An 11,894-nucleotide genomic window follows, 5' to 3' on the forward strand; every position below is an offset into this window, starting at 1 on the left:
CCTGTTTTGTTCGATTAAATTAATTATGACCTGTTAATTAAATTGACTACTAACCGGCGCAAGTAATTACCCAGAAATGTACCAATTTCGTTTCAATTAATGCAGTTTATTTGTTAAAAAATAATGAGATACGGGCCTGAAGATGATGATGATAATGATATTTATGTTTTTATCCACGCTTTTCTCACTAATGCAATGCATAACTTGAAATATTCCCGTAACATTTAGTTTCTATTACGTTTCAATTGATTCATAAACATCATATGAGTCGTAGGTACAGCTAGTTATAAAATAAATATAGCTAGAGTTAAATCAGTTCATTGTTTGTAACCCACTTTGTAGCAATACGAGGTGAACTGAAGTGAAAATGGAACTTGTCGATGCGGCCATCTACGACGACAGATCAACATCCTTTAGAACGTGAGCATTCAAGTAGTAAATTAAAATTCAATCAACCAACTTTTTTCATTTGCACTAAAAGAGAACAGTAACGGCCCGGAGTTCCTTTAAAAGCAATATTCTTTAAATGGAATGATATACATATATGGAAGATACTATCTACGAGTATAGTGGCTTTAATAACATTTTAAAAATATATGTACTCTTACTAACATTAATATTTTAAAGGTAATTGTGGAAAACAATTTTAAGTTAGGAACATAAAGAATAGAAAATACGATTTTCTATAATAAATTTAATATATAAATGATAAATAATAAACGTAATGTAGTTAATTTTTTTTATAAAGAAATTCTTATAGCACTTATTTTTTATAATATCAACTACACATATCATTATTAGATATACCAATTAAAAAAATGTATTACAAATTTTCCTAGTTCCTATATACGGTTAATTGAAATACATAATATAAAATAATCAGTATTTATTTATGAATTGTTAAAGAAAACGTCAAAATCAACGATTACTAATATTTCCTTTTTGTCTGAAGTTTATTAACAATGCAAATTAATAAGATTTCAATCAAATTTTATAAACAGGTCTGATTTAATTCTTATCGTTTTTAGATACGTCTTACATTTTCAATTGTAATTAGTTTGTCAAGCGCTTGTTGATTTAAATTACAGTGCTTGGAGTTACATTTTTATTCCTTTTTTTATTTGATTGTTTTGATAACAGTTACAATATAAGATATGAAGTTGGTTTCATATTGGATTTGAAAGGTACCAAACCTATGGGAATTTGGTAATAAAACAAGACGTCGAATCAAGTTTTTGTTTTTGCTACGAATCTTGATCAATAATGCTTTATGCTTTTAATTTTAATGATCTCTATGATACCTACTATGTATAAAGCATAATGTATATATCTGGCTATTATGTATGCACACTGCATACATAATAGCCAGATATTAAGTAAATTATAAAGAAAGAAAATATTATATTATGTTCCAAAATTTAGGATAAATAGGATTTCATTATTTTTCAATAGATAGGTACTCTTTTTGTTACGGACGACAATGAATATTTTTATTTCGTACAACGTTTCTTAAATAAGTACTAGATATTAGGTAAACTGAGTAATAATAACCTACAAAATTTGAAAAGATTTTGTTTCGAAGTTGAAAATATAATAATTATTTCTAGTCTCGGCAAACGCTGGAATGCAATTAGTACAAGCACAAAGATGATAAGAAATGATTTTTGTTTGAAGAATATTTAACGAATCGAGAATAAATTTAACTTTACTTCCTAAAAAATATTTCGGAATCGCTATGTTGGAAATATGAAAAAAGATATTCTTAATTTAACGGAACGGTTGCTTTACACCGTCATCGGTTTGTTAACTTCTCGAAATTTTATTTCGTATATCGCATTACTTTTGTTTGGAAAGGTGGAAATTTTACCTGCTTTTGAGTTAAAAAATATGTTATTTATAAATAAGTTATAGTTTTTATTTATATGGTTTTACAACTTCTCGAATTATACAATTTTAAACTGATGATTATACAATTGTGATCAGTAGGTACTAACAGGCGTGAGTATTTTTTCGAATGCAAAGAGAATAAAGAATTACTCAGAAACTAGGTTTGCGAACGCTCCAGGCTTGTGTATTTAATTAGTTTTATAGTCAGTTTAGCGTTTCTGACGACTACGGAAAAATGGCGCGCAATAAGAAAAATTATTCCGATGACGTTTTTACCGCGCAAAGAGTCTTTTATTACGACTTGTGTAAACGGTTTCATTAATTTAAAAAAAACAAACTGTTTTTCACTGTAACTTGTTATCTGCTGTTTATGAAGTTTCGATATTTGTTTACCTTTTATTTCGTATAAATGTAATATAAATTCTGTATCTATATATTTATATATATATATATATATACCTTTATTATTTGTTTTGAGGTGCAAATTCAGATACAGCAAGTTATTAGTGAACTGCTATAGTCTCTTTATAAAATACAAAAACTTAGCCATAGTACAGTTCTTACATTTTAACAGTAAAAAAAGATAAAGGTAAAGACCTATTAGACTCTGTTTTAGGACAAATTATTATAATTATGGAGTAGTTATTTGAAGATTTTTCTTACAATTATTTTCTCCAAAATATACAGTATAAAGTGCTTCTCTACGAGTATAGGTTCCAGGTTACGTGGAGAATGAGGATATAGGATCTATTTTATGTGAAGATATTAATTTTAAAAACACGAAATAGGAATGCAAAATCAATAATTTCTCAAAATAAAGGATGTAAAAGTAATAGTAAAAATCTAAAACAACACAGGTATAAGCCTTATTGTAGATAATGCACGATTTTGTTGTATTGAAACATTTGTCACAATAATTTACCGCATATATAACATATGGATTACTTGTTTGTATTGTTACTAAATCTGTTGGGTGGAAATATGCGTTTTGGGTAGCAAAAATGTTACTATTTACATTAATTGTGTCGTTATCCAGTCGTTGTTCTTAGAGACAGGCTAATGATAACAGTTGCCATTTTCATTCTAATTAAAATTAATTTGTTCCCATGGCTATCTGCGGCTTTTCCCTCATCTTCAAGCGCAATGAATTTAATTGTGGCAATTAAGGGAAACCAATTAAAATTAATTGATTATTATTTATAAAAGAGAATAGAAACGTTTTTAAAAACACAAAGATGTAATAAGTAGTTTCTGACTATAAAAGCAGTTTTTTTCTACTAGTACTAGATTCTGCGGATAGGATGACAAATAAAATGTTCGAGTCATTATTTTTAAGCCGAACATATATTAAAGTCGAATTTTGGTTGACATCTTTTATGTTGATATTTTATTTTATTCTACTAATTAAAGAATTATTATTAGAGAATAATTATATTACTAAGTGACTCACCGATTCTCCCGGCTCTTCATAACTTTCTGAAGTTTATATATTTACTTTATGTACATATAATTAATATAGCTTATGTCATTCTGGAATTTTGTACCTACCTTGAATGGACTGAAATAGTGTAATAATTTCTGATTCAGGAGATTATTAGATATTATAGTAACAAAATCGCTTCGTCTATTTCTAATCCGAGTAGCTACTAGCGCATCATGAACTAATATTTTAACGTGTACTTTATAGTTATGTACGTGCATTGATTAAACATTATGTGGCTACGTTCAGTACTGAAGTATTGCCTATAAAATACAGTGAAGGTGCGGCTACGTTGCAGGTTTACGACATAGACACTTGGTGTAAGGTATGGCTAGGTAATACCTGTTGTACTTGACGTAAATATATAGCTGTTTTAAATGTACTTCATAAAACAGAACGCTTTCAGATAGTCTGTAGGTATACTTTGTGTGAGTATATAATATGTAATTAAATTAAAACATTATATACGTAAAGAAAGAACGTAAGAGAGGGCTAGCCTTTCTTCGTTTATATTTATTGTAATACACTCTAATAGTTTTGTGACATTTTGTCAAGTGGTCCGTCATCGCTGAGATGTTAAGCACCACTGGTTTAGCCCCTACGGATCTTTCTTGTAAATAATGAACTTCGATTTCTTTGGAACGTTGATGGATGCACTGCATCGCCTTTGAAGATTACTAGCATCACGGATAAGAATATTAGGCGTGGAACGTAAGCTACTTATGAAGGTTATTATGGCTATGGAAACTGTCAATGGAACTTGCTTCCGGCGCTGATCTTCTTTCCGTCGTTCCTTGATCTTCCTGTAGGCATAATGTTAGTAAATTTGCAATATTTCCTACTATTTACGTATTACTAATTATAGTAGTTGCATTACCGATGTCTACGTGGCTGTCTGGTACAGGGTGGCCCAGAAGGGATAACAGGCATGCAGGTAAATATAAATAGGACTGTTTTCCGAATTTTGTCTCCCATTTGGGCCGTTCTGCATATAGAATAGCAGTTGTGCAGATACACTATTATTTTTAATATCTGATTTCCTTGACGTATTCATAAAATATATAAATAAAAAAATGAGTCATCATTTTTCTTAATCTTATATAAATAGTGGTTATAATAGGTAAGTACTAGTATTTCCCTTCAAATTGCGACTCACCTGGCGACATCATTGTACGTACTTTGAATAAAGTTAGTGAGAATAAATGAAATTAATTCTAAGACAAGGACTTTTAACGGGAAAACTTATAGAATTTTCGTCACACAAATCTGCAAATGTAAATTTTGATAGCCAGTGATTTCTTAGCGCTTTAATAACTTACTAGCATCAATTAAAATTGCTATAGACACATTACTTTATAATATGAGCATAATGCGTTGATTCTTGAGTGATATACTTGCCTACTACATGTAAATTTTGATAGCCAGTGATTTCTTAGCGCTTTAATAACTTACTAGCATCAATTAAAATTGCTATAGACACATTACTTTATAATATGAGCATAATGCGTTGATTCTTGAGTGATATACTTGCCTACTACCTACTCGGCACTACTGATTGTGTAAAAATAGTGAACACAGTGGCCTTAGACCTTAGTTCTCTGGAATCGTAGACAGAGTTACTTTCGTATCTATAATATTAGTAAGTATTTAGATAGTAAAAATAATATCCTTATGAGTAGTAAAAAGGATTAAATAATTTTATAAAGAACGTGTTATTCTTATCTCATTAACTCAGCTTTTGCTGGTTTCTTTTTTATCTTTTCTTTTCTTTTATCAGTTTAAAAGAAGGTAATACTCACTCACATCACATCACACGGGCCAAGTGTGAGAGAGCTTATTATTATTATTATATGTGCCATTGAAATCAGTGTGGCGTTCTATATTTGTGTATGTGTAGGCATACTATATTTTAGGAATTGCAATGCATAAGCGTAATACGCAATGAATTGTATGATGGACGTCACACGCAGTGCATTGTATGACGTCTGTAGCGCATTTCATGTGTAATATGCGAGTATTAGCAATTTCAATAAACACGTGAATAAAACTCATATGCCTTTATACGTACTTATAAGAATATATGTGTATAGAGTTAAGTACAAAAGTGTCTAAATACTTGATCCAACTACTTTATAAGTTCTGTTACAGTCGTTCACTAAATCGAGATTAAAAGATTAACTTAACTGCCGACCGGAAGTATGTTGGCAACTACATAATAAATATAAGTTTACTCTGCATTTAATCCAAACAACGTATCTATTTTACCGTTGGCTGACTGTTTTTGTAACTATTGTAGTACTTGGAATTTCAGAATTAACATTTTCTGTATTTCGACATTTTGTTCATTTCTATCAAATTCATTTAATGTACTTTTGGGAGGATTTACACATTACACAATTTAGACGAATTTAACGACTGATTTAATAAACAAATGAACATCAATATTGCTTTGCTAATTTAAAAGGCCTACGAATATTAGTATGCTGAGCCTTTTATTGACTGAGCTGTTAGGTTAATTGAAACTTGATAGATAGAGAGGAAATTGAATGAGTATTTTACAATATACCTAAATAAGTACAATATTATTCCATACAATATCATTCTACAGTAAAATTGTGAAAGAATAAAAAATTACTTGCAGGCAAACACGCTAAATAGTTACATTTTAAGTAGTACAATTATGATGCGTCAGAAACTGACATGCAAAATCTTTACAAAATAGGTATTACATAACTATTTATATAATAATAAACAATTATCATTACAAAAAAATCTATGTAATAATATCCTGGATGTGGCTCGTGGTGTATTCTACTTTTTTTAATAGAACATTGCGGGTGCAGCTATAGTGCTAATAGAATCCAGTCGTATATCTAATTATGAAACAATAGTTTCTTGTAATTATAAACTAGAAACTATTACATTTTTGTTAAATACACATCATACATATAATTTACCAGTAGCATCTATACTAGGCCGAGCTTGTATCATAGATACTACCTTCTTCCAGCGACAAATAGGTAAAAATTAAAATGTATTTTACAATATACCTAAATTAAAATTCCATACAATATCATTCTACAGTAAAATTGTGAAAGAATAAAAAAATTACTTGCAGGCAAACACGCTAAATAGTTGCAATTGCGTGCAAAAATTAAAATTTGCAATTAAAATCTTGTAATTATAAATATTGCTATACTATTGTTATGCAAAATCATAATTTAGGTACTTTAGGTGTTTCGGTCTGACACTTAATACGTATTCTGCAGCTAAAGTAGGCGACATACATCGTGTACACAGTTCAGTACTACATTAGTTACAAAATTATCCACGAATTCATGTTCTGAATATTTAACGAGTTCGTTCTCGTTGATTGAACTAATCTTCTGAAATATTTCCATAATATTTTCTACTCTCAGGTAATTTGACTTCATCACATAAAGTTATTAGTTCTTCTTTGCTCTCTTCGTCATCCATCAGAAACTTCGTTTGCTAATAATATAGGTATCTGAATTATTCAAAAAGCGAATTGGCACAAGCGACGAAAACATGTTTATTTATTCACCGCCTCTTTCTGTGAGTTTTACGAGATAGGTAAATATCTATTACCTCCTAATGGGACAGTTTTATTAATTTTTAGCAGATATTGGATCGGACCTTATAGTGCTAATAAGTATAATTAGTAAATCTAACCACGTTTTATTTTATTGAGCTCCCGATATATCGGCAATGGTTCAACCGTCATGATCACGGTTAAACTGTGCTAATGTTCTTAGTTACAGTGTTTTGAAATATTATTTTCTTTGCATTTTATAAATAAACTGAACCTAAAATTAAATTTAATAAGCATCCGCATATTAATTATGTTAATAGATTACATTACATATAGTATAGTCACAATATTATCACAGCAATAAACATTATGTATTAGTATAATCACTGGACCAATTTCAAGAGTAATTTTAAAATTACATTTAGATTTTGTTTTTTTTAATAGAAAAGTGAAATGAACTTAATAGTATATAAAACTTCTGAAGTTCTATTATTTTGGTGATGATAGGTATTTATAGTTATATGACACTGTATAAAGAAAACATACAGAATTCTGTAATTATACCATAATGTCCAGCGGCTACCGCACAAGGAGTGGAATGCATCTAAAATATTTTACCAACTTTTTAATATTGTTCCATTAATGGGCTAATAAGAAATTCATAAAAGAACTACGGATCTGAAAAAAGTTTTCGGGGTCATTGAGCACTGCCTTGCCCGACGAAATTGAAATTGCGGTTCTTTTATATTTAGTTATGAGCAGAAAACGATTATATTAGTTTGATGGTATTTCGATAATAAAATATGAGTTGACAACCTTACTGACTATGTAAATTATACCTATTCATAATTTTTTTACGGTTTTTTTTTGTTATAGTATATTCCATTTCATAAGTATACTTATAAAGTTGGCAATTTTGTTCAGTATATAGAAGTTGAAATATATCAAAATTATTAAGATAATGGTGCAATTAAGTGTAACTTAGGTAATTAAATTTTACATTAAGATACCAAGATAATTTGATCTATAAAGATTCAGCACTTATAACTTATAATAAGGTTTAAGAAAATTAGATGTAAATGTCCTATTAAAAAAAGAAGAAGACATTTTTCATTCAAAGAAAGTTTGCATTTAGTGATGTTTAATCATAGGAGCGATTTACTAAAAGGTCTTCACTTACTCATTACCATGTGTATTTCATAAACTAGCGTTAAAATTAATGACATAAATTCTCCAGTATAAGCTTATTGATATATTTGTCATTATTTACGTACTTTAATGATACCTATTCAAATTCAAATGTTCTTTACATAGATATTGAATAAAGAATACAGACCTACATAGGGAAATAATTACTAGATTTAGTTAAATGTTTTCGAAAGTTTAAATTTGATTATCGAATGATCAGATCTGATTTATCCAAGCAAATCATTGTTCTCAATAAACAAAATGAATTTCTAAAAAAACCTTAGCGTCTATAAATACACGTATAGTGAAATCCCCTGTAAGCCTCTCGACTAACAAATTGCTTCCAGGCCACTGACTGAGGAGACACCTGTCTCCATGGCGTCACCATTCTGATTAATAATGCAAGATGGGAATTATTCCGTTAACTTAACCCTGTTAACAGTTCAGCCACTGCGTGATTTATTAAATCGTGTACATGTAAATTTTTATCACAAATGACAATGATATGTGTTTGAGCTACATCTTACTAATATTATAAACCCGAAAGTTTTTGAGTCTCGATAGATATATGGATGGATCTTTGTTATTTTTTCATGGACTTTTCATGGATAACTTCACGGATTTTGATGAAATTTTACAGTAATATATTTTATACATCAGATTAGGCATAGGCTATAATTTAAAATGATGTTATGTAAATTGGGCGCAATATAATACAAGTAAGTGTGATACAGACGAAGCTACTTTTCTAATATTTTAAAATATCAATTCTAATTTTCTTTACTATTTTAACGAATAATAAAAAAATAACAATTGTTATTATACATATTATGAATCTTTGCGACTGTTATTCCAGATGTATGTAATCGTATTAATAAAACATTTGATATTTCATTATGTTTATCAATGTAACGTAGCAAGGAGCTAGAAAACCGCGCGCTGTGTCTCGATCATATTTGTTTTGTTATCAATATATCCACCACCAGCTAGTCTGAACTATAAATTGACAATGAAAGTATTTTATAATTTTCATAAATTAGATATTAATGATTATTTTTTTCATCAGATACTGAAGGCACATTGAAGTTACTATGTGAAAGAAATAAAAAGATGAGAAATAGTAATTACAACTGTAAATTGTTCCTGTTGCTCAAATTATTCATATTTTGTTATGTTGGTTACCTGCCTACTTGATACATATAACTGGCATTACATAGTAATAATATATTATAATTAGTATCTAATTGCTTCAACGGGTAAAATAAAATAAATTGTTTCATTTGTTCTTTTTATTAATTTCATTTTTGGGAAGGTTATATTAATAAATAAACTTTGACAATCGTAAAATTTAATTTATTACAAGTAGCTAACTATACAAATATAAGATATTACTTAGAATTATTACAATGTTTTTATCTCGAGCCAGAGGACAAAAGTTACAATATAATAACATGTTTATTAATATAATGGTGCATGAAGAGAATATATAGAACAATAATGTGTTTATTGATGTAATATTACTTTAGGTTTTCGTTTCTGGAGCGGCCAGTATAGGTTCCTTTCATAATGTACATGTCCAGTTGCAATAATAAAACTTTATGGTTATTGTAGGCGTACTAATTGCGTCAGCAAGTAGTTACTTACATAATGAGAGCGGAGTGGTTTAGTAGTCCAATATCCTAAGGCTTCTAACATCCACTCGGGTAATCGTCAGGTTCCCTAATTGTGATAATCGGAGTCTGTTGGAACGTTACCCGCATTCAGAAAACATGACGTCTTACAGACGTATGCTACTAGATTAATTCATAAAATGTGAATTGGAATACTGTGTACCGTATATTAGATGATACAAAAAGGAACTTTAAACCTGTTATTATTGTTAGTTTATATTTCCGATATTATAGAGCTTCCGCAACAATTGTTTTGATTTTTCCAAGATACAGTGTGGCGAATAGCTCTCTGGCGAATGTCCACACATGAAGACTTCCGGAAGACGGAAACATGATGAATAGTAAGTTCATTAAATAAGCTATAAACATGTTAGAGTAACATGAATTGAATGAGTTTGATAATTAAGATAGAGCTTCTATGAGAAATAACGATATATTTAATATTAGTTTGCTCAAGTATGGTTAGTGATATACGATTTCAAGTGAGTGTATAGTATGTCTTATATCTTAGTATGTCACTAAATAACGATCAATACACAACAGTTGCTCAGTTCTATTTGTCAGAATGAACATATTTAATTTGTTAAGGTGAATATCTTGAGAATGGTTACTCAGCTCTTATACATTAGTTCTTGGGAATTAGTGGATTTCTGAGAGTAGTAGTAGTAAACAACATTACCTGCTGAATGGTATGAATTATGTGATTGTTATTTAGATTTAGGTTAGACTATGATGTACATACATCACATAATGATACTGAATTTCAATTGTAGTCAATGTCGCCATATATAAAAAAATCTTATAACCCATATGTGTTTTATATTAATATATAAATAAAGAGTGGTACGGCTGCATGTATTTCTAATATAGTTGAAGAAGGTTACGTGTATACTCATAGTAGGTAAATGTATTTAAATACACAGATCCGGGCTACAATTATAAAGACATATAGAAATTTATTTTTCATAAATAAATATGCAATATATATTACTTGATGTTTTAAATATTATGTTAGCATAGTTATTATGGCATTTATTTATTTCATTGTATATCAATGTTTCTTAACAACATCATCTTTTCTTAATGTACGTACCTACAGATTTTTATAACGATACCAAAAAATTACTTTAGCATGTCTTATGACTACTAAGTACACATATTTTGTTAGTTACGATATGCTCTACGTTTATATTACAAATAGCGTTTTGTTTCCCAATTGTTTTTCTTATATTTCTACTATAATAGCTACAAATTATAATACTATACTTAATATAAGTACATATAAATTAATTTTCTTTGGCCACTTCTACATATACTAAAATTTTGTTATTAAAGTAAATATTATATATTAACTAGATCTTTTAATTATATACAGAAATATATTACTTTATTTAACAATAACCTTTCTTACATACAGTATATTGTATATACGATAATAATTGTTTTTCTACCTGTGTCCGGCGGAATTAGGAATTAATTTTTACTGAATATATATGAGTTACATTTTTCAATACATCATATACTATTTTATGAATTTATTTATTATTTATTTAATAGATTCTGTTATATGGATAGTTTTATTTACTCTTGTCTACTTATATTACATCAACAAATAAAGTCACGGGCACAGCTAGTCATAAATCAGTATATTTACCTAGTAATTAAAGTAGATATCTTTAGTAACTGCGATGAAATTTTATTATAACTTAATTATCTGATGAGATATTTTTCAATGAGTGCTCAATGAGGAAAACTGATTAATTTTCCTCATTGGAACCAATACGTAACTGGTTATATTCCAGAAACTAATATTATATATTTTTTATGCAATACGATAATGTAATTTCCTTGTAGCACATTAAAATAGAGACCAAATTAAATTATTATACCCTAAAATCCGGTTACTTATTTAAAAGTAATATATTCATGTAAACCCCAATATCAACTTGATCACATTGAAATGAAAATTTTATTTTGATGACTATGTTATTACGAATACACATCTATGCAATGTTGTAACTTCAAGAAATAAGAATATAGGAATTCGTATACTTAGACCTAATTATGAAAGATTCATTAATGCTTTATTTCTGTACATTTTTTTCGTTCTCAGGAA

Source organism: Achroia grisella, unplaced genomic scaffold (genome assembly GCF_030625045.1).
Source record: "Achroia grisella isolate CSIRO2021 unplaced genomic scaffold, CSIRO_AGI_Agris_v1 utg906, whole genome shotgun sequence".
Classification (NCBI taxonomy): domain Eukaryota; kingdom Metazoa; phylum Arthropoda; class Insecta; order Lepidoptera; family Pyralidae; genus Achroia; species Achroia grisella.